This window comes from Neovison vison, chromosome 3 (assembly GCF_020171115.1).
Source record: "Neovison vison isolate M4711 chromosome 3, ASM_NN_V1, whole genome shotgun sequence".
NCBI classification, from domain to species: domain Eukaryota; kingdom Metazoa; phylum Chordata; class Mammalia; order Carnivora; family Mustelidae; genus Neogale; species Neogale vison.
In genome coordinates, this window is record NC_058093.1 from 43511013 (window position 1) to 43538472 (window position 27460).

The 27460-nt window shown below is 44.5% G+C and overlaps 1 protein-coding gene across 2 annotated transcripts in view; it reads right to left on the bottom strand.

Annotated features, from left to right (window-relative positions):
• The window catches only part of IQCA1 (IQ motif containing with AAA domain 1), a 151252-nt gene that overhangs the window by 82892 nt on the left and 40900 nt on the right, over nt 1–27460 (bottom strand). The gene's annotated exons all lie outside the window — the stretch shown is intronic.

Genomic DNA, 27460 nt, shown 5'->3' on the forward strand with positions numbered 1-27460 from the left:
ACATCTTCCTTATCCATTCGTCCATTGAAGGGTGTCTTGGTTCGTTCCACATTTTGGTGACTGTGGCCACTGCTGCTACGAACATTGGGGTACAGGTGGCCCTTCTTTTCACTACATCAGTATCTTTGGGTTAAATACCCAGTAGTGCAATTGCAGGGTCATAGGGAAGCTCTACTTTTAATTTCTCAAGGAATCTCCACACTGTTTTCCAAAGTGGCTGCACCAACTTGCATTCCCACCAACAGTGTAAGAGGGTTCCCCTTTCTCCACATCCTCTCCCAACACATGTTGTTTACTGTCTTGTCAATTTTTGCCATTCTAACTTGTGTAAGGTGTCATCTCAATATGGTTTTGATTTGAATTTCCCCGATGGCTAATGATGATGAACATTTTTTTCATGTGTCTGTTAGCCATTTGTATGTCTTTATTGGAGAAGTGTCTGTTCATGTCTTCTGACCACTTTTTTTTTTCAATTTATTTATTTTCAGAAAAACATTATTCATTATTTTTTTCACCACACCCAGTGCTCCATGCAAGCCGTACCCTCTATAATACCCACCACCTGTACACCAACCTCCTACCCCCCCGCCACTTCAAACCCCTCAGATTGTTTTTCAGAGTCCATAGTCTCTCATGGTTCACCTCCCCTTCCAATTTACCCAAATTCCCTACTCCTCTCTAACGCCCCTTGTCCTCCATGCTATTTGTTATGCTCCACAAATAAGTGAAACCATATGATAATTGACTCTATCTGCTTGACTTATTTCACTCAGCATAATCTCTTCCAGTCCCGTCCATGTTGCTACAAAAGTTGGGTATTCATCCTTTCTGATGGAGGCATAATATTCCATAGTGTATATGGACCACATCTTCCTTATCCATTCATCCGTTGAAGGGCATCTTGGTTCTTTCCATAGTTTGGCGACTGTGGCCATTGCTGCTATAAACATTGGGGTACAGATGGCCCTTCTTTTCAGGACATCTGTGTCTTTGGGGTAAATACCCAGGAGTGCAATTGCAGGGTCATAGGGAAGCTCTATTTTTAATTTCTTGAGGAATCTCCACACTGTTCTCCAAAGAGGCTGCACCAACTTGCATTCCCACCAACGGTGTAAGAGGGTTCCCCTTTCTCCACATCCTCTCCAACACATGTTGTTTCCTGTTTTGTTAATTTTGGCCATTCTAACTGGTGTAAGGTGATATCTCAATGTGGTTTTAATTTGAATCTCCCTGAGGGCTAATGATGATGAGCATTTTTTCATGTGTCTGATAGCCATTTGTATGTCTTGATTGGAGAAGTATCTGTTCATATCTTCTGCCCATTTTTTGATGTGTTTGTTTCGTGTGGGTTGAGTTTGAGGAGTTCATTATAGATCCTGGATATCAACCTTTTGTCTGTACTGTCATTTGCAAATATCTTCTCCCATTCTGTGGGTTGCCTCTTTGTTTTTTTGACTGTTTCTTTTGCTGTTCTGCCCACTTTCTGACAAAATTATCTGTTTTGTGTGTGTTGAGTTTGAGGAGTTCTTTATAGGTTCTGGATATCAGCTCTTTGTCTGTAGTGTCACTTGTGAATATCTTCTCCCATTATGTGGGTTGCCTCTTTGTTTTGTTGACTGTTTCCTTTGCTGTGCAGAAACTTTTGATCTTGATGAAGTCCCAAAAGTTCATTTCTGCTTTTGTTTCCTTTGCCTTTGGAGACATATCTTGAAAGAAGTTGCTGTGGCTGATGTCGAAGAGGTTACTGCCTATGCTCTCCTCTAGGATTCTGATGGATTCCTGCCTCAGGTTGAGATCTTTTATCCATTTTGAGTTTATCTTTGACACACCTCTCTTTAGAACAGATTGTACTTTTCTCCTCCTCCTTCTTTTTTTTAAAAATTATTGAGGTACCCTGTGCTTGAATTAGGAATGAAGACAGAAGCACAAATCACTTCTTCCTGTTTAAATTTTAGGATAAACACAGGATTTTGAAACTAAACAGAAGGATGGGGTTGTTCAGATGACAAATTTAGTAATAATGCATGAAATACACAGACAAGCTTTAGGTTTCCATAAGGCTAAGGCTTCATTTCGTGTGAGTTCCAGATAGTAATTTTTTGTGTGTGTCACCGTACAATTTCTACATTTTAAAAAGCATACCTTGCAATTTAATATTGAGGAATTTCAGGAGGCATGTGTAGTTACAATTACTAAGTTCCAAGAATCCACTGAAGTAGAAAATCTAAGGATTAGAGGAGACAACCATGCTTATAAGTTCTCAAACTTTTGACCTTTGGAGCCTTTATATTCTTGACAATTTTTGAATATCTCAAGGAGCTTTTGTTTATATGAGTTATAATTATTGAAATTTCTGTAATAAATATTAAAACCAGGAAATTTCTAAAATACACATTTTAAAGTCACTCAACAATAACAATAATAAACTCATTATATGTTCACATAAGTGACATTTTTAGTATATGTTCCAAAACAACAACAACAACAAAATAGTGAGAAGAGTGTTCCTGTTCTGCCAATTTGAAATCTTTTCAACGTCTGGCTTGATGGAGGGTAGGCATGTGCTCATACGTGCTTCTGTATCCATTCTGCCGCCTGTTCTGTTTTGGTTGAAGTTTGAGAAGAAAATCTGTCCTCACATTTGACACATCTCCCCATATCAAAATCACACTCATCCATAACTCCACTGGTCTCAAAACCGAAACTCTAAGTAACGGGAAGCTCTCAGGCTCACAGAGGTGATTACCAGATTTCCAAAATTTTAATTTTTTTTAGGTCAGAGCTTTGCTTTCAGGCTCATTTGTTTCATTTTTGAGAAAATGCCTCTCAAAAGTCAAAGTTTGTCGTTTTCTAGATTAAAAATGATGTTCAGTGGATAGTGGCTGGTTCAGCTGCAGGCAGATGACCTCACAGGTTGGCTCCTTGTGGCCACCATATTTCCACGAGCTTCCCAAGACTGCACCCCCAATTTTGTCACATAGCAAATGAAAAAGCTGTGTAGTCAAGGTTCAAATCTTACTACAATTATTTTTTACTGTGTCCTCAAGGATATTGCTAAATGAAACTGTTTTTTAAAGCAGATGCCTAGTAGTGAGGACCACAATGATTCTAAGTAGGGGTCACAGCTTGATTCATGCTGAGAACTGATTCATGCTCTGCTTGCTGGGGCCCCATTGTTCCTGTGGAATTACTCTGAAAACTTTTAAAAATAGTCACATCATTGTCTGAACAAAATATCTCAGGTCTCTTGAACTTTTCCTGTGGGCTCATTCAGTAGGAACACGACTCAGCACCTCAGCTTTGCTTTGAAAGGAACTGAACACAATGGGGCATGTGTGGAGAAATGTAAGGACAAGGATGACAGAGGAGATCACACACTAAATGTGTAATTCTGTCAATGGAGTTGCCATCATTGGAGGTACTTTGGTGGCCTTATGCACTCATTTACCATCCACCTCTGTCCATCCAACCATCCATCCATCTATCCATCCATGCTTCCTCCCTTCATATAGTCAATCAACAAACACCTGATTAGTACCAACTAGATTCTGGATGCAGTGATGGGAAAGAGTGATCTGAAGGTATTAAAATGTCAGCCCTTGCCTGGATGCCCTCACCTTCCACCATCACATGGCTGGTATATGTAGTTGACCTCAAACACTTCTTGTCCACAAGACTCAAATCTCAATGCCTATTAAACTGCCTGACCACCATCTGTCTTGTTCTGTGTATCACTTGGCCTTGATGGGTCTTGGATAAGAACTGTGAATACACCTGGACTAAAAGCTCTAGCATTCTCTGTTCTGTGCACCCACTTGATCATTCCCCTGACGGTCATCTTTACAGGCAGCTCCACTAATTTTATTTCCACACTTTAAAGCTTGAGTGTCCTTGAGGACACAGAACAAACCTAGAAACTTATATAAACTAGAGCCCCAAAGAATTTACATGTGCCATTTTTAAAGTAGAATTCTTTTAAAAAATTTTTTATATCTAAAAAATTTTTTTAAACATTTAAAAAAAAGATTTTATTTATTTATTTGACAGAGAGACACAGCGAGAGAGGGAACACAAGCAGGGGAGTGGGAGAGGGAGAAGCAGATTCCCTGCTGAGCAGGGAGCCTGATGTGGGACTTGATCCCAGGACCCTGGCAACATGACCTGAGCTGAAGGCAGATACTTAATGACTGAGCACCTCTAAAGTAGAATTCTTTTTTTTTCCATTTAATATTATCTTATTTCTTTTTAGTGTTCCAGCATTCATTGTTTCATGCACCACACCCAGGGCTCCATGCAATATGTGCCCTCCATAATACCCACCACCAGGCTCACCCAACCTCCCACCCCTCCTTCCTTTCAAAACCCTCAGATTGTTTCTCAGAGTCCACAGTCTCTCATGGTTCATCTCCCCCTCCAATTTCCCCCAACTCCCTTCTACTCTCCAGCTCCCCATGTCCTCCGTGTTATTCCACAAATAAGCGAAACCATATGATAATTGACTCTCTTCTTGACTTATTTCACTCAGCATAATCTCTTCCAGTCCTGTCCATGTTGATACAAAAGTTAGGTATTCATCCTTTCTGATGGAGGCATAATACTCCACAGTATATACGGACCACATCTTCCTTATCCATTCGTCCATTGAAGGGTGTCTTGGTTCGTTCCACATTTTGGTGACTGTGGCCACTGCTGCTACGAACATTGGGGTACAGGTGGCCCTTCTTTTCACTACATCAGTATCTTTGGGTTAAATACCCAGTAGTGCAATTGCAGGGTCATAGGGAAGCTCTACTTTTAATTTCTCAAGGAATCTCCACACTGTTTTCCAAAGTGGCTGCACCAACTTGCATTCCCACCAACAGTGTAAGAGGGTTCCCCTTTCTCCACATCCTCTCCCAACACATGTTGTTTACTGTCTTGTCAATTTTTGCCATTCTAACTTGTGTAAGGTGTCATCTCAATATGGTTTTGATTTAAATTTCCCCGATGGCTAATGATGATGAACATTTTTTTCATGTGTCTGTTAGCCATTTGTATGTCTTTATTGGAGAAGTGTCTGTTCATGTCTTCTGCCCATTTTTTGACAAGATTATCTGTTTTGTGTGTGTTGAGTTTGAGGAGTTCTTTATAGGTTCTGGATATCAGCTCTTTGTCTGTAGTGTCACTTGCGAATATCTTCTCCCATTCTGTGGGTTGCCTCTTTGTTTTGTTGACTGTTTCCTTTGCTGTGCAGAAGCTTTTGATCTTGATGAAGTCCCAAAAGTTCATTTCTGCTTTTGTTTCCTTTGCCTTTGGAGACATATCTTGAAAGAAGTTGCTGTGGCCGATGTCGGAAAGATTACTGCCTATGTTCTCCCCTAGGATTTTGATAGATTCCTGCCTCACATTGAGGTCTTTTATTCATTTCGAGTTTGTCTTTGTGTATGGTGTAAGAGAATGGTCGAGTTTCATTCTTCTCTATGTAGCTGTCCAATTTTCCCAGCACCATTTATTGAAGAGACTGTCTTTTTTTCCACTGTGTATTTTTTCCTGCTCTGTTGAAGTTTATTTGCCATAGAGTTGAGGGTCCATATCTGGGCCCTCTGCTCTGTTCCACTGATCCATGTGTCTGTTTTTCTGCCAGTACCATGCTGTCTTGGTGATCACAGCTTTGTATTAAAGCTTGAAATCAGGCAACATGATGCCCCCAGTTTTGTTTTTCTTTTTTAACACTTCCTTAGCAATGTGGGGTCTCTTCTGGTTCCATACACATTTTAGGATTGCTTGTTCCAGCTCTTTGAAAAACGTCAGTGGAATTTTGATCAGGATGGCATTGAAAGTATGGATTGCTCTATGTAGTATAGACATTTTAACAAGGTTTATTCTTCCAATCCATGAGCATGGAATGGTCTTCCATCTTTTTGTGTCTTCTTCAATTTCTTTCATACGTGTTCTGTAGTTCTTCGAGTACTGATCCTTTACGTCTTTGGTTAGGTTTATTCCCAGGTATCTCATGGTTGCTACAGTAAATGGAATCAATTTTCTAATTTCCCTTTCTGTATTTTCATTGTTAGTGTATAAGAAGGCAACCAATTTCTATACACTGATTTTGTATCCTGCCACATTACTGAATTGCTGTATGAGTTCTAGTAGTTTGGGGGTGGAGACTTTGGGTTTTCCATATAAAGTATCATGTCATCTGTGAAGACAAAGCATTTGATTTCTTCATTACCAATACCATTGAATACTTTTTATTTCTTTTTGTTGTCTGATTGCTGTTGCTAGGACTTCTAGTACTATGTCGAACATAGTGGTGGGAGTGGGCATCCTTGTCATGTTCCTGATCTCAAAGGGAAGGCGGTCAGCTTTTCCCTATTGAGGATGATATTTGCTGAGGTTTTTCATAGATAGATTTTATGAGGTTGAGGAATGTTCCCTCTTTCCCTATACTATGAATCATTTTAATCAGGAATGGATGCTGTATCTTGTCAAATGCTTTTCCTGCATCAATTGAGAGGACCATGTGGTTCTTCTCTCTTCTCTTATTGACTTGTTCTATCACATTGATTTGCGAATGTTGAACCACCCTTGCATCCCATGGATAAATCCCACCTGGTCATGGTGGATAATCTTTTTAATGAACTGTTGGATCCTATTAGCTAGGACCTTGTTGAGAATCTTAGCATCCACATTCATCAGAGATATTGGTCAGAAATTCTCCTTTTTGGTGGGGTCTTTGCCTAGTTTGGGAACCAGAGTAATGTTGGCTTCATAAAAAGAGTCTGGAAGTTTAACTTCTGTTTTTATTTTCCAAAACAGCTTCAGGAGAATAGGTATTATTTCTTCTTTGAATGTTTAGTAGAATTCTCCAGGGAATCCATCAGGTCCTGGGCTCTTGTCTCTTGGGAGATTTTTGATCACTGCTTCAATCTCGTTAATAGATATTGGTATATTCAGGTTGTCAATTTCTTCCTGATTCAGTTTTGGAAGTTTATAGCTTTCCAGGAATGCATCCATTTTGTCTAGGTTGCTTAACTTATTAGCTTATAACGTTGATAATAATTTCTGATTATTGTTCCTATTTCCTTGGTGTTAGTCATGATTTCTCCCTTTTCATTCATTATTTTATTAATTTGGGTCCTCTCTCTTCTCTTTTGGATTAATTTGGCCAATGGTTTATCGATATTATTGATTCTTTAAAAAAAAAACCACCTTCTAGTTTCATTGATGTGTTCTACTGTAACTCTAGTTTCTACCTCATTGATCTCTGCTCTAATCTTGATTATTTCCCTTCTTGTATTTGGGATTAGCTTAATTTGTTGTTGATTCTCCAGTTCTTTAAGGTGTAAAGAGAGCTGGTGTATTCTGGATTTTTCAGTTTTTTTGCTGTATACCATAGGTTTTGGACCAAAGTGTCTTCATTCTCATTGGTTTCCATGAATTGTTTAAGTTTTTCTTTGATTTCCTGGTTGAGCCAAACATTTTTAAGCAAGGTGGTCTTTAGCTTCCAGGTGTTTGAATTCCTTACAAACTTTTTCTTGTGGTTGAGTTCCAGTTTCAAAGCATCATGGTCTGAGAATATACAGGGTATATTTTTTGGTATTGGTTGAGCCCTGATGTGACCCAGTATGTGGTCTATTCTGGGGAAAGTTCCATGTGCACTCAAGAAGAATGAGTATTCTGTCGTTTTAGGGTGGAGTGTTCTGTATATATCTATGAGGTCCATCTGGTCCAATGTGTCATTCAATGCTCTTCTTTATTGATTTTCTGCTTGGATGATCTGTCTATTACTGAGAGTGGTGTGTTAAGATCCCCTATTATCAACGTAGTCATATCAATATGACTCTTTATCTTGATTAACAGTTGTCTTATGTAGTTGGCTGCTCCTGTATTGGGGGCATAAATATATACAATTCTTAAATCTTCTTGGTGGATAGACCCTTTAAGAATGATGCAGTGTCCTTCTTTATTCTGACTACAGTCTTTTTTTTAATTAATTGATTTATTTTCAGCTTAACAGTATTTATTATTTTTTCACCACATCCAGTGCTCCATGCAATCTGTGCCCTCTATAGTACCCACCACCTGGTACCCTAACCTCCCACCCCCCCGCCACTTCAAATCCCTCAGATTTGTTTTTCAGAGTCCATAGTCTCTCATGATTCACCAGTCTTTAGTTTAAAATCTAATTTATCTGGTATGAGAATTGCTATCCCAGCTCTCTTTTGAGGCCCACTGGCATGAAAGATGCTTCTCTCTCCCATATCCTTAAGTTCCCTAAAGTAGAATTCTTAATGAGATTACACATCCATTGTCATAGTGAGATTTAAAAATATTACATTGTTCATAGTACTTTTTTGGCAAAAATAGTATTAACTATATTTATTCTTTTTTTTAAATTTTAAAAAAGATTTTTATTTATTTGTCAGAGAGAGAGAGCTCGCACAAGCAGGCAGAGTGGCAGGAAGAGGCAGAGAGAGAAGCAGCCTCCCCACTGAGCAAGGAGCCCAATGTGGAACTCGATCCCAGGACCCTGGGATCATGACCTGAGCCAAAGGCAGCGGCTTAACCCACTGAGCACCCAGACATCCCTATATTTATTCTTAACAGATAAAAGAACATATTTAGTTCTTAAAGTCTCATTAAATAGTTCCTGATAATCTGAAATTGGATGTCTTGAACTTAAATAACACAAAAACTGTTGTAGGGCACACATTTAAGAGATATATTTATATGTATTTAAAGAGATTTAAAATTCTTATCTAGAAATGACAGTTTAGCCTGATAGGTTTGTCCCACTCCCCCACATGTGCACACACGTGTGCATGCATACTTGCACACACACAGTTATGCACACACACACATGCACATGCACACACGCACACACACACATACGTGCTTCCCTGTGCTCACTCCACCCCATGGTCTCCCAACTTCAGCGAGGAGAACTCTGTCCCCAGAGCTGTTGTTGCTTCCCTGCTTTGGGAGATCCCAAGTGCACCCCGGGTTTGCCCTGACTGGGCTTCTCTCCTTAGCCCTGTCCCCGTGACCTGGTCACGTAGAGCATGCCATGAGAACACAGGTCTTGAGTTTTGTTTTATGTTTCCTTGCCTGCTGGGTTTCACGTTCACATTTTTGGTTGCGTGCAATGGCAGAGATGGGGATGTGTCTTCCCTCTCCCGAGTCAGGGTGTTCAGAGCTGGACATGTTCGCTCTGTCCCATTGATCACCATCAGGAAAGCTGTGAGGTGAGGAGTGTTTCAGCATTCTGGGCTCCGCGCCCTGGGAGCTGCGGCAGACAGACAGCTTTGACTTGGGGACGATGGAAGAGAATATAATTTTGACTCCCACCACGTTCCTGGCAGAAACAGCTGGGGGCTGACAGCATTAGCTGCAGGTGACAGGACCATCTGGGGACTCCTGGGGGAGTAACTGAGGAGCTCCAATGACACGGTGTCAGGAAAGATTACAAGTGGAAACAATATATCTGGTTTCTGCTGGACTCCGCTCCCCCTACAGGCATGTCATTCCTGTCTTCACCTTCTTCACAGCCCCTGCATCACCAGGGGTGGCAGCGGTCCATTCAGTTGGGCACAGACATGGTGTATGCCCACCACCCACAGGGTCTTGGCACCACTGGTGCCCATCCAGGTCCCTATCTGGAAATCCTGCCACTGTGTGTAGGGCTGACACAGGGTGGGAACACTAGCTTATTCAAACAACTGGAATTGCAAAATGATGGAAAATTCTCCTGCCCATCCCACCCCAGGACTCTGTTCCTGATTGCCTAAACGTGTCCTGGGCAGAGGAGAGTGGGGACCTGCCATCAGACAGAGATGGCTGGTCCCCTCTCTTCACTGGGGGGACAGAACCATTGCTCTCCAAGATGGGCCAGACTGGTCCTAACTCCCAGGACCTCAGAATGTGACCTTACTTGGAAATCAGACCATTGTGGATAGCAGTAGTTGAGAGGAGGTCATACTGGATGGACTAGGGTGGACTGAAATCCAGTATGACTAGTGTCTTTATAAAAAGGGGAAATCTGGACCCCAGGGCAGACACAAACAGAGGGAGGATGTGTGAGGACACAGGGAGAAGACAGCTATCCATATGCCAAGGAGAGAGGCCTGGAACAGTTTTCCCTCATAGCTTGTGCAAGGAATAACCCGGCTGTCACCATGGAGATCTTGGACTTGGAGCCCCAGCCTGGGAGGGAGGGAATTCCCACTGTTCCAACAGCCCAGGCTATGGTCCTTGTTACCGTCACCCTAGGAGGCTAATCCATGAGTTTGGCAATGAGTTTGCTGCGGCTGACTTCTGCAGATGTTTTACAAATTCCATTCCACTCTCTCTGGATCTCTTATATGGCCCAATTCTCTTTTCTGGAAGGTTTTCTTTCTTGGCTTCCTCCTACCTCTCTCATCCCTCCTCTGGCTTTTTAGGCAACCCCTTCTCTGCCTCACACAGTAGGAGCTTAGATTGGATGGCCTATAATCAATATTTGAGCCCTCCACTGTCCCTTCTTTCTGAAGTGAATTGTTAATTGGATTCCCTCCATGTTCTCCTGCCCCTGCTGACCACCTCCTTAGCCTGCTGGGCCAGGGCCTCCTCGTCTTCCCACTTGTAGGTGTTGAGACCCAGGACTCCATCCTTAGGCTCTTTTCTGTGCACACCCATCAGGGTCTCATCCGGTTTCGTGGCTTCAAACAGCACTGTGGGCTTCACCTCTCCCAATGCCCAGTCTCTTGCTTGTCTGTCCCCTGGGCCACAGACCTACATTCAGGTGCCTGCCCAGTACCCTCTCCAAAATGCAGTGAGTTCTTAGGCTCCGATGGCCCAGGCTCAACCCTTATTCTCATTTTGTCCCCACAATCTCCTCCTCCTCTCACATTTCCCTGTTTAAGAAAATGGGAACTCTTCTAGTCGTTCCAGAGGCAAAAGCCTAGACTCCTGCTCACGTGCTCTCCTCTTTCATATCTCTGTCCAACCCATCTGCCCACCCTGCTGGTTCCACATTCTGATCACACCTGCCGTCTGACCACCTCTTAATGCTTGTGCTGGTCCCTCCACCACCATCTCTAATGCCTTCCTACAAAGTACTGGATCCCAATAGGAAGCACCCACAGCTCCAGTTCCCAACATACTCCTCAAAGCAGCCAGAGCGATCCTTTGAAAACAGAAGCCCTATCATTCTCTGTTTCTGCTCACAAGTCTGCCGATTCTCCCGCTCAAAGTGAAACCAATGTCCGTATAATTAGATTATCCTCTGTCCCTGCTTACAGGTCTCATTCGTTATGCAATTAACAATGCACCCCCTTTCCTTCTTAAGTGTTCTGTTTTAGACATTAAATGACATGGTTCCTCCATTTGCAATGGCCTCTGTAAGAGTCCCCTGTTGTCTCCCTGGATGGACCTCCAACACCTTTCTCCTACTTCTAGCCTCTCCTCGGTCTACCTGGATTCTCCCTCCTCAGAGACATGCTCACCCACAGAGACAGCACACGCTCCCATGTCATCCTATCTGAGGTCTTTCCTGACTCTCTCTCTTTTAAAAAATATTCAGTTATTTGACAGACAGAAATTACAAGTAGGCAGAGAGGTAGGCAGAGAGAGAGGGGGAAGCAGGCTCCCTGCTGAGTAGAGAGCCCGATGCAGGGCTCGATCCCAGGACCCTGGGTTCATGACCTGAGCCTAAGGCAGAGGCTTTAACCCACTGAGCCATCCAGGTGCCCCTTTCCTGACTCTCTTGCATAAAATAAAGTTTTCGGCCAAATAAAATATGTGTCCTCCCATCTGATAGCCGAAGGCCTTGCTGGGGTAGGTCTATCTGGGGTGGAGAAGAACAGTGACATTTTCGGGTAAGTACTCTGGTTTTGCTTTGCAGTTTGGAAATTCCTTTAATAGACGCGGGGATCTTCTCTCCTTAAATGTTAACACAACAGTCTCTGCAAAAGGATTGTGTTAGACATGCTGTCTCTGTGCATCATTATGGAAATCATGGCTTTCCCTCAATTATACTTTGAACCTTGATCCCAAAAGCATTTGATTATTCTGAAATTTCATCATTTCAGAATGATGACATGCCAAGTTAATGCATGGCTTGCACTTCCCAGACACCCCACACCCACCTCAACATTTGTCCTCCAGTTGCTGCAACAGGCAAGGTAAAAGTGGGGGCTTCCAACCAGCTCCAGACCACCTAATGGAGCAAGTGATGCAGAAAATGGAACTTGGTCCATGGCGGCATGAAGGATGGCCTGGACCGTGCATGGGACATCTGCCTCAGTTCACCAAGTCTATAGAGCAAGACGGAAAAGGAGAAGCAAGAAATGGGGAAACTGTCCAAGACATGAAGCTTGAGAACCGGATACAGAGCTTGAGAAGATTGGATTCATCAGATATTTCTGAGTCTTAGCATTGAATCACCCACACGCAAATGCCGGCACATTCCATGGGGGTCACATTTATTTTAAAGCAAGAATTCAGCTTTTTGGGACAAAATTTAATTTGTATTAAATTAAATCTGATTTCCAAAAGACAGTCTTTTTTTTTTTTTTTTTTTTAGCTGATACATTGAATCTTCTCCTTAAAAGTACTTAGAAAGATTTGAACACCAACATTGGAGGTGAATATATTATGGATCAAGCTCTAGGGACTCTCTTACAGTTTTCAAAAACAAATGACACACCTGTATAGCTCTCAATTTGGACTACTCCAGGAATAGTACAAAAGAGGGAAGCTGAGGAGCCACCAGGTCCCCTGCCAGAGAATTAATCTTCTGGGGGATGATACGTTCTAGTTGTTCCAGAGTTGGACAGCTGTGGTGGTCTGACCTTCCTTCCAGCTTCTTCTGTCAATCTGGTTCTTGACTCTGTATTGCATGATCAGAGTTATTTAGGGTAACGGCCTCCAACCTCTTGGCTCCTAAGTGAGGTCTGCACCCATCACACCTGCTCACCCCTGACTGAGCTTCTGTGTAGGTTTCATAGGTGTCAAACGATCCCACTGTTTGGTCCTAACCTGTTCTCACTTGGTTTCCCCACCCCCACCCAAATCCTTGGTTGGTGATTTCTCTTCCAGTCCCTGTCTGGGGCCCTACAGATACGGCTAAGAGGAGCTCCAGCCTGAGGCACATGAGACCCAAGCTGCCATTCTCCCCAGAGACCAGTGGCCCTTCCTGCCCACTTTCCATCTCCACAGTGGGAGGTGGGAAGTATCCTATATTTCACTTTGTACAAATTGCGTTTGCTGGTATCTGGATTGCTCAGGCAATGGTATTGTCCTTTCCTTATTGTGCCTGAAATTTGTTTCCACCAGGGCGCCATAGTCTGGAGGAAGGGGCTGGAACTGGGGCACAGAACTGCGTCTTGGATGCTGAAGGGTCAACCTGGCCTGTCTGGAGTTCCCATGCCCTGATCCAACCAAGTTCAGGTCACTCAAGTTCACATTTCACTTGGGCATCTCCTGCTAACTGCACCCACCTGTTTGGGAAAGTCAGAGGCTTCCCACAGGATGCCTGTGTTTCCTTATCTTCAATGAAAGAGTTACAATTCGGTATAACCCCCCGCCCCTGGCGGGCAAGCAGTGTGATGGCAGCGGGGAGGACAGGGGTGATGGCAGTGCACTGGGAAAAGCCCCCTGGTCACACCCCAAAAGAGGAGAATTCACACCCGAACATGCCATGTGGCTCCCTCTTCCCGCACCGGGAAATGAAAAAAGGAAAAAAGATCTGTCAGCCGGGAGCCCAGAGTGTTGAGAAAATGTGATCAATGAGCTATTGTCTCAGTTTCTGTTCCAGGACATTGGGGTGATTATTTCCATACCTGAAATAACCACAGAATGTATACTGACAGATCTTACAAATATTCTTTTAAGTATTTCCTCATGCTAAATTTTATCCATGAGATTACCCCAGGGCATGGGGCACGCTCCCCTCCTGGCTGTATGTTGGTTCTCCTGAAGATCTCCAGAGAGCTGCTGCTGATAGAAAGCCCTGGGAGAAGAGCTGAGAAAAGAGACCCGACCCTGACTCTGGCCACTCCTCCCGTGGGGAAGCCCCCTCTCCAACCAGCTTCTCTGGTGAACCGTTCAACTGTTGTGCCAATAGGTTAGCTCTCTCCTTCCTCTGATGCCTTTATCCTATTGCCTTAATGGGTTGTGACCCGTTTGAGTGTAAAACGGAAGCCAGATGTGGATTTGAGTTTCTTTGGCTGCTAGTGAGGTTGACACTTTGCTCCGCACCCCGTGCATGTGTGTCTCCTCATTTCTTGGATCCACTCTTGTAGCAGAAATTCTAACAGCTCATATGCTTGTTGCATGAATGTTTACAATGCATTTTCACACATGCCTTTCCCAAGGTACCTTCTCATTTTATCCTTAAAGAAATTCTGCGAGATGAGCATTTCTCTCCATTTTGCAAAGGACATTTGGAAACTCGAGGGTTTAAGTGACTTATCCTAAGGCAAATGGTTCCTTATGGGAAGAGCCTGGATTCCAGCTTGGACTTCTGCCTGGATGCCCAGGGTGCCCCTGCTCATCACAATCATTCACTGTGTTTGAATGATCCCTTAGATAAGGGATTCCTACTACTATTGCTGTCGTGTGTGCTCTAAACACGTCCCACGTTGTTTGCCCCAACAGTTCCTCTGTGATGACTCTTCACAGAAATGAAAGCAGAGGTACTCTGTGAGGTGCCATTTTACTAGCAAAAACTGTAAATAATGAACTCTGTGATAAAATCCCACAAATAATCGCCCACTGGGGAACTGTTCTATAAGTATGGTAAAGCCTCGCGGTGGGACTCAGCTTCTGGACCTGACTTCATCTGTTCTTCTTTACCTGTTCACTGCGGGCACTTCGTAAACACTTGTATGGATGAGTAAATTCAGCCCTCGCAAAGACTAATCTGCTCTATAGGAACAGCGGGGATGTTAATGGTAGAATATCAAGGAGAAAGAACAGGTGGGAAGTGATATGTGTTATAGAAGGAAGAGGGAGGAAGAGAGTGTCATGGGTGTGTGTTTCTGTCTGCAGGTGTGTGGAGACCATTCAACAGAGACACAGTGCGGTGAGCTGGAGTCACCCACAGCTGTGGGGTTGGAGGGAGGAAGGCCAAGAAGCTCTTCCCTGTATGTTTTAGTATTGTACTCCTTGCTATAGAAAATGGGAATTATGTTGATAATTAAATAAAACAATAAGCTAAAATAAATTCCAATAAAAACAAATGTCATATTTGGTTGGTTTCCTTTTATGTCTTATTTTTGGGGCAGATTTATACAGACTTTGTGAATTGTACAGTAGAATCAGTCCAATTTTCTCTGACAATATTTTTGTTTCTGTTAGAAAATTGTGACCTGTGTCTAAGAGGGCTAAATTCTCCATTCTGCTTTCTATTCCTTTTTGACCTTAATAATTAAATCAATCCAATTATTGCAACTATGTTGTTTGTATTCCTATGACTTTTTACTTAACTTATCATACACTATTTATTTCCATCTGTTTGTCAATGCCTGGGCTCTCTGCTTGGCTCTACTAATCTATGTTTTTATGCTTTCATATCAGTATAATATATTTATCTTATTTTTCTTTATAATATACTTGGAAACACGATGCCATTTGTCCTTCCTGTTCTTCTTCTCTTCCTATGTTAATCCTAATGGTTTCAATAATTATGTTTTCAAGTTCAATAAATAATCCTGTTAGCTTTTAATTGGAATAGCAGTCTCTCTATAAATTACCTAGAGCAGACGTGTCCTCTTTCCATTTAACCAGGAAAGTGGCCTATTTGGCCATTTATTCAAGTCTCATTTCATTCCATCCTTTTAACATTTATTGACTTCTTAAATTTTCACAGATTTTTCTTTCATCTTTAGTCTATCATCGATTTAAAAAAATACACTTTGTTACTTTTTAAAAAATATTCTCATTTCTTTCTCATGTCAACCTACTGAAAACAATTTCTAGGATGGCACAGATTATTATTAGGGGCAAAATTCATCCATATGGTCCTTTCCTTTCATGGGAAAGCCTACAGTGTTTCTTCATTCTTTTGTTTTAAAGAATACTGGATGTTTCATTCATTCATTTACTTATTTATTCACTGATTTGGAGCTTATTTATTGAGGATCTACTATGTGCCAGACACTGTTCTAGGCACTGGGAGACAGAAGATACAAAGGTCTTTGTTTTTATTCGGCCTACACTCCATTATGCCAGGAATTTGTCCTTGCCTTTCCATTTTTAAATTTTAAAATCAGAAGTAGGTATTGATGCTATGAAATGGTTTCTCTGAATGAACTGAGATGATCATATTGCTTTTATGGGTATACATAATATTGAATTTTCCTACCACTTAATTTTTTATGTTTGTGGGAATAAACACTTGCGGTCTGATTTCAAGTCACTTAGAAATCTAAAAGTACTCTTTGAAATAACAACTGAGCCAGAGACAAAAGTCAAAACACAAACAGGTTGGAGATGGACAACAACAAGAAAATCATGACATGTGATTTTTAAAAAAATCCTACAGAATGAGGAATCAGCACCATAATTGCATGCCTCTAACTTCCTTTCTCCCAGATCCTACTGGGACAGGTCTGGGAGCGAGAATTCCTGGGGCGGGGGCTCCGGTGGAGTCCTCACAGCACCTGCTCTGGGGAGGGAGGTGTCTGTGGTCTGATCTGGGCATCTGGGAGCTGCAGGTCGGGGTCAATGCCGCAGGACAGTGAGGCCAGGAGTGCGAAGGAAGCTGCTGCTGGGTCATGACCCGCCTGAGGGTTTTAAAGGATGTTTCTTCCTCTCTGTGGTGAACAGACTGTACGCAGTGCCTGTGTTCATGCCACTGTGTGTTTCCTTCCCCTTGAGTGTGGGTGGGACTTGGTGGCTGGCTTGTAACCAACAGAACACAGCAAGCACGGTGACCGGATGTCACTTCTCTGATTGTTCTATGATTGTTCTATGCGGTTTTTTTTTTTTTTTTTAAAGATTTTATTTATTTATTTGACAGAGACAGATCACAAGTAGGCAGAGAGGCAGGCAGAGAGAGAGAGGAGGAAGCAGGCTCGCTGCTGAGCAGAGAGCCCGATGCGGGACTTGATCCCAGGACCCTGAGATCATGACCTGAGCCGAAGGCAGTGGCTTAACCCACTGAGCCACCCAGGCGCCCTGTTCTATGCGGTTTTAATTGCCACCTTGCTCCCAGATTCTCTCCCTTGCTTGCATTGACAGGGCCCGCTGCCAGACCAGGAGGCGCACCTAGCCAGGACCTGGAGGTGACTCCAGCCAATGGCCAGGAAGCACTGAGGCTCTTGGAATGGCGGCCTACGAGGAAATGCATGCTGCCGGCAGCCACAGGGCTTGAACACCGACGAGACCTTGTCTGCAGCCTTGTTGGGCCCCTGAACAGAGGCTCCAGCCAAACCCAGACTTCTGATCCACTGTGGTGGTGAGACCATCAATGGATGTGGTTTCCAGCCTCTAAGTTTGTGAGCAGGAGTAATCCGTTAGCAGCAGTAGACAGTGAATGCTGTCATGCTGAAACAGATCTGGGGGGGCAAGGGGGATTGCAGGGATGAGTTAAGAGGCCATGCAGTCTAGGTTGGGACTGATGTGGCACACACCAGACCCAGTGGCGGCGAAGATGGAGGCCTGAAAAGGGGGTGGGTTTGGGGCATATTCTGAAGGCAAAGCCAACGGAATTTTCTGATGGACTAGAAGCTGGGCAGAGAGGAGAGGTGTCCTGGTCAGGGCTAAGGGACTGGCAGGGTGGGTTCTCCATCTGCTGGGATGGGGAAGGCTGTGTGGGCGAAGCTTTGAGAGAATGAGGGTCTGGACATGTGGAGCCTAGGAAGTCCCCTGGATACCCGTATCTCCATGTCTTTTGGGGCTGAGGACTCACATTTGTGAGTCAATGAAGCCTGGATGGGGTGGAAACCATGTGCCCAGATGAGATTGCCAGGGAGACAGAAGGTTTGGGAAGGCAGGCCTGGGTTCTGTGCCTCCGGCTGTTGAGGTGGGATAGAACAGGGGGGCAGGGAGCCCGCTGGGGTAGCTTCTATCAGCTCTTCCTGTCCAGGATTTTTTTCCTCTCTTGTTCCAGATGATTGCACTCTATGATGTAACCAAAGTCAGCCTCAAGATGGGGCGTGTGCTGGACAAAGCTGATGATTTCATGGAACCAGAGGAGACTACTTTAAGTTTGATGGACTTTCCAGCGGGAAAGGGTGATGTCCTCGGCCCCCAGCTGACAGGTCCATTCCCCATGTTGGCTGCTGCTAATCTTCCCTGTACCCTAATCTTTCACTATAGGTGACAACCTCTAGTCATTGAAAATGCATTGTCATTTCTGGGTAACCGGATCTGGTAAAAGTAGTGAAATGAGTTGTAAAGAACTTTCCATAGTAGTGTAGTCATTAACACTTATGTGCCTGGAACTTGATACCATCGTCTGTGTACTGGTTCCAACGGTCCTACAAGGTAGGTACTCTTATTTTTGTCAGTGGTTTTCAGAGAAAACTGGGGCTTGGCAAGTTTCAGGGACTTGCCCATGAAGAATCCGACCCAGAGCAACTCCAGAACCTTCGGGACCCATGTGGACTGAGCTGATGGTGACGGGAGGCAACAGTTGGTTGAGGTTCCAGTAATAAAAACGTAAAATAAAGCTTTAGACACAGTAAAGCAGCATCTGGTGGCTAGAGGCATGGCAAAGATAGTTGTTTCCTGGAAATGAAGGAAGCCAGGCTGCTGTGCCCGTTAGCTGTGTGGCCCAGCAACGCACTCCCTCATGGTAGGACCTCTTCTCTTTCCTCAGCCACACGGTGTAGCTGAACTAGGTTTATGACTTCAGTTGTTATAAAATAAGTATGGTGTATCTCTTAGACCATTTCTAAAGTTCCTTTCAGCTTTAGAAACTCTATGATTTATTTGTGACGGAAGTGGGAAAGGAAAGGCAATGTTAGTTTCTTACAGAATCTACTCCATGATTAATGTTACTTTCTTATAAAAATATATTTGATGTAGCCATCTGACTTTCTATGCTTTTATGGAGAAAACTTAAGGAGAAAAACACCCGTGCCTTATTATATCTTTCAGTTAGCGAATGTGAGGTACAGAACCCTTGGTAAAGTGAAGGCCTATTAAAAATTTATGCATATTGTCAAAAAGTCTTGCACAAACATGAAAATGACCAGCCCCAGAGTTTGCAGTGATTTAGAAAGCAGAACTACTAAAATGATAAATATTTCCCTTGAGGTCTGACACTGGGCTTCAATGGATCCCACCATTTCAGACTCCCAGGACAGAGATTTATCTGTGTTTCATCAAGTATGAAAAATATATGGATGAAGGGGCTTCCGGCCGCCCACCCCCCCCCAAGTCATCCAGCTACCTCCATTAATGTCAGCAGGCTCATAAATTTCTCCCGTGTTCTAAAGAAAGCAGCTTGTGCCACTGCACAGAAGCCTCCAGAAGTGTCACTTGCTGCCTATAAATTCACTTACACTCAATAAAGGCAATTGGCTGCACATGGACTTAATTACCATCGCCCTCCTTGGGAAACTGAGGGGTTCACCATTTCTCAAAGGAGAAGAGGAAAAAGGAGTGTGCAAAGCAAGACAGTTTCATAGTGGCACATCACAGAATCTGATTTATTCATTGATGTTTCTACTTATTAGTGGGATATTATAAGCAGTTATCACTCAAGATGGAAACTTCCTTCTTGATTCGAAAGTAATACCTTTGCTCATGCTTGAATCCTATGGGAAGCTCCCTGCCCTACCCCCTGCCCATTCTTTTCTTTCTTTTTTTAAATTTATTTATTTGTCAGAGAGAGAGAGAGAGAGAGCACGCACAAGCAGGCAAAGTGGCAGGCAGAGGCAGAGAGAGAAGCAGGCTCCCTGCTGAGCAAGGAGCCTAGTGCAGGACTCAATCCCAGGACCCTGGGATCATGACCTGAGCCGAAGGCAGCCGCTTAACCAACTAAGCCACCCATGTGTCCCCCTCTGTCCATTCTTATTTGAGCAAAAGAAGCAATATATTAGTAGATCACGTAATTTACTATTTTGATTACTCTTCAGTTGAGAAGATGACATATACAGCTTATTTTCACTTTTCTGGCTTAAATATTTTTTTGTAAAGAGAAATGGTTACCTAGGCAAGAGCAAAGCACTCGAGGAAGGAAAGCCGAGATTTCCCATTCAAATAGGCAGCCGCCAGTTTCTGTCCACGCATTCCTACTTCAGAACCCCAGCGTTGTTCACCCGCCAACCCTTCCTCATTTAAGGAGTCAGGCATTCTCTTGTCTATCCCAAGACTCCAGGAAGCCTCGGAGGGTAGTTGTAGGAGCAAAAGTGTAAGTTACCAGAACAGATGCGTATGCTCTCAACTCATTTCTTAGGTGCCACTTTTTAAAAATAAGTAATCGGTTACGGACCGCAGCAGAACAAATTCCAGGAAAGGGCAGCGTTAGGGCATAAAGGTTAATTCTGAAGATTCTCTGACCTTGCTTGGTTAAGTGGCAAATACGGATTTGTGAAGCACAAAGTCAGGATGATTTCCATCTGAAACAACACATACATGTTGACACATGTCACCATAGGACATAGAAAGTAAGAGTAAGCTAAATCAAACCAAAGGGCGCTCTATCCAAGGAACACTCAGTCTGTCCTTGGTTATGGTGAGTAAGCACTGGAAAGTGGATGGCTCCAAAGTCATCTGGCTTTCGAAGATAGTGACCTCAGTCGGTAGACTTGCGGGCTTTCACTTTCCAGGGATAATACTGGTTTTAATTTTTTCAGTAGTGCTCTGCCCCTCCTTCAGGTGATTTCCTACATAGTTCCCTTCTCTAGACGGGGTGACCAATGTGGCCATAATTCGGGCCCAGGGCTACTCCAAGTACAGTCCCGGGGCAGGGACTTCAACATCACCCAGAGATCGTTAGAAACTCAAAGTCTACACCAAAAACGCAGGCAACAAAAGCAAAACTAGACAAGTGGGGATTGTATTAAACTAAAAAGCTTTTGTATAGCAAAGGGAACAGTCAACAACATGAAAATGCAACCGATAAAATGGGAGAAAATATTTGCGAGCTATATATCTGACAAAGGGTTGACATCTAAAATATATGAGGAACTCCAAAAACCCAATATAAAAAAAAACTGATTAAAAAATGGGCAAAGGAACTGAAAAGACATTTCTCAAACAAGGATATACTAAGGTCCAATGTGTGTGTGGGGGTATGCTAAAATAATAGAAATATATATATGTCTCTGCCCTTAGTTCCTTGCACAGACTCCTAAAACCTTTGTCGTTTCCTGAGTGATCGGAGCACCAGGTCCATCCTTTTTTTCTAGTAATTATTCTTTGACCCCACTTCCTCACACAGGGGCTCGTAAATCCCTGGGTGATAGGAGCATCTTTTGTTCCACTGAAACGGTGTCTGGTGGGTAGCTGAATAGGGGGCTCACCCTGAGGAGGACAGAGCCATGCGAAGCTTGGAACTTTCAGTCCCACTCTCTGCTCCCCAGAAAGCAGAGAAAGGACGGAAACTGAGTTAATGATCAGTCATGCCTGCATGATGAAGCCTCCGTGAACATCCCCAAAGCATGGGGTTTGGAGATATTCCAGGTTGGTGAACACGCTTGGGGGCTGCGGGTCTCCCCTTCCCCACACCTCACCCTCTGCATCTCTTCCATTCGGATAGTCACCTGTCTCCTTTCATTATAGACCGGTATATGTGTTTCCCTGAGTTCTGTGAGCCCTTTTAGCAGATCATTGAACCCAAGGCGGGAGTCGTGGGAACCCCAACTTAGAGCTAATCAATCAGAAGTAAAGAGGACAGCCCAAGACCCGTGATGGACATCAGCAACAGAAGCGGTCTTGTGGGACCTGGCCCTCGGTCTTTGGGGTCCGGTATGGTCTTTGGGTCGCGTCTAAGCTGTGCTGAGTTATGGGGAACCTGGCTGGTGGTGAGGAAAAGTGCTCCCCGTGTGGAAAACGCACAGAGCTGGTGTCACAGGTGAAGGGGATTCCTGTGAGCGTTGAATGGTAGTTGTCAGGGGAGGGGTTAGGGAAGAGCGGGGTGGCTATTAGTCAAAGGGTACAAAGTTTGGGTCTATGGACCAGCTCTTCTTGTAGGTCTAGCTGTATGCTTACGGTTAACAATGCCGCATTGTATACTTAAACGTTAGCTAAGACGGTAGATTCTATCTTAAGCGTTTTTAGTGGTGTGGGCGCGCGCGCACACACACACACAGACACAGTAATAAAGTAAAAAGACTAGGAGGTGATTAAAATTAAAAAAGAAAATGCAGGCTCTCAGTTCCCAACCAAGTCCTTCTGGAGATGAGGTCCAGCAACCTGTGTTCCAACAGGCTTTCCAGCTAATTCTGACGCAGCCTCCAGTATGAGCCCCCCACCCCAGCCCCGCAGTCTGGCCCCATATTAGTGACAATATTTAGTTAGACATCTGGGTATTCCCTGCCCCTGAGCTCAGCTCGACTCACGTATTCCATCTGCTGAATCCCAGGCCTTGTGCTTGGCTGGGAAAGGACCAGAGCAAGACATCACTGTCCCACCCCCCAAAAGCTTGTGGTCTCACGGGACAGACACAGAAGCACGGCAGAGTGGAGGGTGCAGTGGGAGCTGGGGCTATAAGCCGGAGTCGTCCCCAGCCCACAGAAAGGGTGTCTGTCTGCTGCATTCACAAAAGAGCCTCAGGGCCTGTCTTTTTTTTTTTAAAGATTTTATTTATTTGACAGAGAGAGAGAGAGAGAGTCAGTGAGAGGGAACACAAGCAAGGGGGGTATGAGAGGGAGAAGCAGGTTTCCCACTAAGCAGGGAGCCCTATGCGGGGCTCGATCCCAGGACACCGGGATCATGACCTGAGTTGAAAGCGGAGGCTTAATGACTGAGCCACCCAGGCGCCCCAGGGCCTGTCTTTTAACAGGACTTGGCACCTGGACGGAGCACGAGAGCTCCAGAGCCCCTGGCTGATTTAGCATGACGGCTGGCACAATGCATGTGATTTCACGCAGGGGGTGCATCTGTCCCCGAGGCCTCGATTGGTCGAGCCGCGCACTTACTTTCTCGTCTCACCTCTTCTTACGTCCTGTGCTCACCCGGATGTACTTTCCACCAAAAGAGATGGCAGAAATGTTACTCACCTCCTGGTCTGAGCAACCTCCATGTGTTCCTGTCTCCTCTCGAGACCTCAGCTGTGCTGTTTTGCTGATGATAGAATTTGAAATAAAGAGCTCCTCACTCACCTCCCTGGGTGTGACCAACGCTTTCCCTTCTATATTCCCTTCTGGAAGTTATTCCTGCTTCATGCAGGAAACTCTGGGGAGGGGTATAAAGGAAAGAACCAGCTGAGGGCCCTACTACCCAGACGGTGTCTGCCATGTACTTTCTAGTGATTTCTTCTTGATGTCTTGAAAAATCCTCGGAGGCCCCAGTTCTGAACCCTGCCCTGAAACCAGTTCTGGTTTTATAAGAAGTTTGGGTTTCTGCAAGTCTTCACACCGCCGGGTTTCAGTTCTTCAAGTAAACACCGAGGTTTTAGCCAACTTCTTGCTTCTCTGAACCCCCTCTGAAATCTGTAAGATAACTGGGGCACGGCAGGTCCCCAGAATCCCACGGTGACTCTCCCGCCTTCTCCCTACACAGGACCATTGCCATGCTCACTGTGCAGACGTCTAGGAGGAGGGGAAAGAGAAGGAATCAGAAAGGAGAGCCCTGGGTTTCCAGGTGGTATGGAATGAGCCCCGTGGACTCCCATAACTCCGAGCTCTTCCTGCAGGATGACACTGCACGCAGGACAAGGTTTCTGCTTCTGGAAGGCTCAGAGCAAGGAAACACACTTAGGGGTGTGGGACCATCGTGGTTTTTGAAATCCAGAGACCTGAGGGTGAATTCCAGCCCTGCCTCTCCTGAGCCACATGCCCTGAGAGCGCCACGGATGCAGACTTTCTAAGCCCTGGGATCCCAGAAGAGCACCCGTGGGAAGCTCCTAGTGCAGTTTCTTCTGTAGGAGAGTGGAGAGCCACAGAGGCTGAGACAAACAGACCCGCGTCTGAAGGAATGAATCATGGTGGAAGCTGCTGTGGCCTCGAGGGCTTAGGACGTCCAGAAGGGGACCACCAAAGACTAGATCAGGGTGAGACCCGGACAGCTCTCCACTTTCCCATGCCGGCAGGGAATGGGCATTCTGCTTCCATCCAAACCACTCAACCTCAGCGAATTTCAGCTCATGGCCTGGGGCTCTGCTGGCCAGTGAGCATGGTCACCCCAGTTTTAGAATCTCCTCCAGTGTGAGTTCCTGGAGCCATAAACTGGGAAAGCAAGAGAAGAGTCTCCTTGGGTCCACACACCTTAAAGTGACAAAGCTTAACTTGCAAAACGGTGCACAAAAGGACAAATTTTACTGCATTTCAATGATATCTTAACTTTAAAAATGAGACAAGCAAACAAACAAAGCTCCTGCCACCCAAACAAAGCATTCCAAGACCTCTTCCAGAAAGAATGCACATTTGCTGGTGATCTGTAGACATGTCACTGCTCTGCCCTGGGGATCTGAAGCACATTCCGTGCTGTCTAATTCTTGCTTGTCTGCCCTGTTATTATCCCCTCAACTTTTTTCCCTACCCCCAGCCCTGGCAGTCCTGCCTCTCCCTGCTCCACCACCAGCCAGTCTCTCTTTCTGGAGATTTCCAATGCAGCATTTCAAAAAGATGCTCACAGCTGGGATTATAAATTTCCCACACCCGGGAATGGAAACTGCAAATTTTGTGTCTAGAATATGATGGCCTTTCTCAATGCTTGACATAATTATGGAGGGTGTGACACGTGACACTCATATGTCTCCAAGGATTTTATATGAATTAATCAATTTTATCCTACCTGTGAGTTAGGTGTTATTAAGATTCTCTTTTTAAGATGAGGAAATGGAGGCCCAGAGAGGTTAAGTAACTGGCTCAAGGTCACACAGCCCATAAGTCCCAGAGCTGGGAGTTGAAACCACGTTGCCTGGGTCCACAACCTCTACTGCCTTGTGTGTGTTTGATTTATAAAGTATATGTTCATCATGAATATGATCACACAGTAAGATTAGAGACAGTGGCTCTGTCCACTACACTCCCAGCTATGTCCACCCCACTGACCAAAATCATCCCAAGCCTTTCCTCTTGACCATCCCTCTGGACTGTATGTTGGCTTAAAAAATGGAATAAGACTACGTAATTTACATCTCTTGCAGATCCCTTAAGAGTGTGTGGATTAAAAGGAGTTGGCTAAAATCTGAGAAGCGCCACTGGGCTGATCCTAGAGCTAGCCCTCTATCTGGGGTGTTACGCTCTGTACTGAGGGGTGAGCTGCACTTTGGGCCTCGTTGCCACATATGGAGGAAGTGGCAATGCTCCGTCACAGGACAATTTGCAATTTGCAAAGACCCGAAGGCTGTGGTCAGCCCTGGTTTTTAGGTGGCCTGATGCCCGTGAGGGCCGGTTCTTCGGTGGTCGGAGCCCACAGTCCGCCTTGAGGGCTGGCTGTGAGCAGGCAGCCTCCCCGGGGTTCAGCGTTCTCACAACCCTGAGGTGCTGGAGGGGGGCTCTTCTGAGACCCTTGATGACACTTTAAAATAAAGCTTACTAGGGGCACCTGGGTGGCTCAGTGGTTTAAGCCTCTGCCTTCAGCTCAGGTCATGGTCTCAGGGTCCTGGGATCAAGCCCCGCATCGGGCTCTCTGCTCAGCGGAGAGCCTGCTTCTCCCCCTCTCTCTTCCTGCCTCTCTGCCTACTTGTGATCTCTGTCTATCAAATAAATAAATAAAAATCTTTAAAAAAAAAAGAATCTTAAAAAAAAAATAAAGCTTACTTAAGGATTTTGAAACAGCAATGACAGTTTATGACGGATCCCAAGCCAGGAGACATAGCAATTGTAGCAAGATATTTTCTGAAGACAAGTGTCCCCATGATAGTGCTCTCCAACATGGTAGTCACTTGTGACTTGTGGCTATCTCAACTTCAATCTAAATTTATTAGAATAAAATAAGATTAACCATTCAGACCCTCCCTAATTACCTTGCAAGTGTTCAAAAGCCCCATGTGGCTTAGGCTACTCTGCTGGACAGAACAGAAAGGCTGACGGGACAGCGCAGATCTAGAGTAAAGCACTGTTCTAGAACAAAGCTGTGTGGTTCTGTCCTTCATCGAGAATGCTACTGTGAAAAGGAGAAGAGTGGGTATCTCAGAGCTGTTGAGCCGTGTGGTCTGCTGAATAGTGGCTCCCCGAAGCGCTGGGTCCTGACCCCTGGAGCCTGTAAATGTTCTCTTACATGGAAATAGGGTCTTTGTAAATGGGGTTAAATTAAGGATCATGAGACAGGGGGGATATCCTGGGTTATCTGGGTGAGCACTAAAAGCAATCATAGGAGTCCCCCCAAGAGAGGAGCACAGAGAGATTAGGGACACATAGAAGAGTGGAGACTGAGGGGCGCAACCATGAGCCAAGGGATGCCAGCCTCTTCTGGAAGCTGCAAGAGGTGAGAAACAGACTCTCCCTTAGAGCTGAAGGGAGACGGTGCGGAGGCTGGGGGGGCGGGTGCCGCCCTGATGACACCCTTGACCACACATTTCCAACTTCCAGAACTGGGGGAAAATAAATTTCTATTGGTTTGAAACCACTAAGTTTGTGTCATTTGTTATAGGAGCAATAGCAAATTAATGCATAGTTTAAATTAATGTGTAAAGCACTTGGAATTCCTGGGACTGAATGAACACTCAATAATTGTTAGTCTCCGTTATTATTATTGTTATTATTTTAGATGAATACACACCAAATGTATCCAGTCAGCAAGTGTTTCTAACTACAACGGAGGCCAGTGTTGAGTTTGGGCAGCGGGCACCCGCCTTTGAGCAGGGTCCCAGGGGTATGAGGAGGGATGGAAGGTTGGGCGGAGGGAGCTGGTGCTTCCTTGATGAACAAGTGAAGCGCCCATCAGCTGAAATCATGTTTCCAAGATTGCAATATTTGACAAAAATAGTTATTCTGAATAGTTCAGCCTCTACAAAGGACCAAGAAACGCAACTGCCTCATTATCCAGAAGATTCTTGGCCACTGGTGTGAATAAAGTGTGAAGTGAAGGGAAACACACCACAGGAGGGAGTGTCAGCCTGGAGCCTCCCCAGAAGGGAGGAGCCAAAAGAGTAACTCCAGGGACAGGGAGAGAGAATCAGCCACATTTTTACCATGACTACATATTCAAGAAAATCCAAAGGAATCAACTAAAGGACTATTAGAAATAAGCTGAGAGTTCACTTAGCTGATGGTGCAAATATATACATATATATATATATATATATATATATATATATAATATAATATAAAAGTAAAAAAAAATAAGATTAGAACTCACAGCCCGGAGAACACAGTAGTATTGTAATTGTAATAATGTCAGGTGGGGACGGGTGGAGACAGGTGGGGACTACAGT